The sequence below is a fragment of the Galeopterus variegatus genome, unplaced genomic scaffold, assembly GCF_000696425.1.
Source record: "Galeopterus variegatus unplaced genomic scaffold, G_variegatus-3.0.2 Scaffold8742, whole genome shotgun sequence".
NCBI lineage: Eukaryota > Metazoa > Chordata > Mammalia > Dermoptera > Cynocephalidae > Galeopterus > Galeopterus variegatus.
Genome location: NW_007734853.1, coordinates 17,333 through 18,284, shown reverse-complemented (window position 1 = coordinate 18,284; position 952 = coordinate 17,333).

Genomic DNA, 952 nt, shown 5'->3' with positions numbered 1-952 from the left:
TATGATAGAGAAGTGGACAAAGTGTGATTACTATTTAACAAAAAAGATGTAAACCTTTCTCCTGATCTATATAAAGCTAAATCTCATCAAGCCGAGAATGGCTTTGCATGCTGGAGTTCAGTGAAATAAATGCCTGTTATCTGGACAATAAGGCTGTCTTAACCTATGTGTGAGGCCATCGCCTAGGCCAAGGGCTATGTGGCCCCGATGGGCATCACTCAGAACACTTTATCACCATAGACTTCTAGAACATGTATCATCCACCTTTTTCAGAAACCTTGTTAGAGCAGAATATCCTAACAGTCAGACATTATGGAATCAAATATTTTCAACATCCCATCTCACCCCATCAAGGAACTGACCTTAAAACTTTTTCTCTCCTGCTCCCCCCACAGAATATTTGGCTGGATCAAGAGGAATACCCTCCCTTCCTTGGGATTATTTTGGTTACTACTCATCCTCAGTTTCACTTCGCAGTAAACACTTCTTCCATACTGTGGCCCCTTTCCCCTTGAGAAGGCACGTTCCTAACCATGATCTCACTAGGTCCTCTGAACAATCCAGAGGGAGGCAGGGATAAGGCTCTCCATTATACAGACAGCAATAGCAAGATAGAAAAAGGGGGGAAGGCAGAACTTGATTTTTTACTAGTTGACTAGCATTTTCTGTCTACCCAGAGTATACCATCACTCAAGAGTAACTCACAGTTCAAACAATAATGTAGTAGAGAAATCAAGCTAAGCAAAATTCAGTTCTTCGGGGCTCAAACTTCCCAAATAAAATTAAACCTCATTCCCAAGCCTCATTCAAGAGAGGGAAATCTGGATCCTGTATGGAAGGACCACCTGGGATTCTCACTCTAGCCAGTGGAGACCTGAGAGGAAGAGCATCTCCAGCACAGCTCAAGCTGGAAAGTCCTATTCTCGAATAACCAGCTAAGATTTTAGGGAAC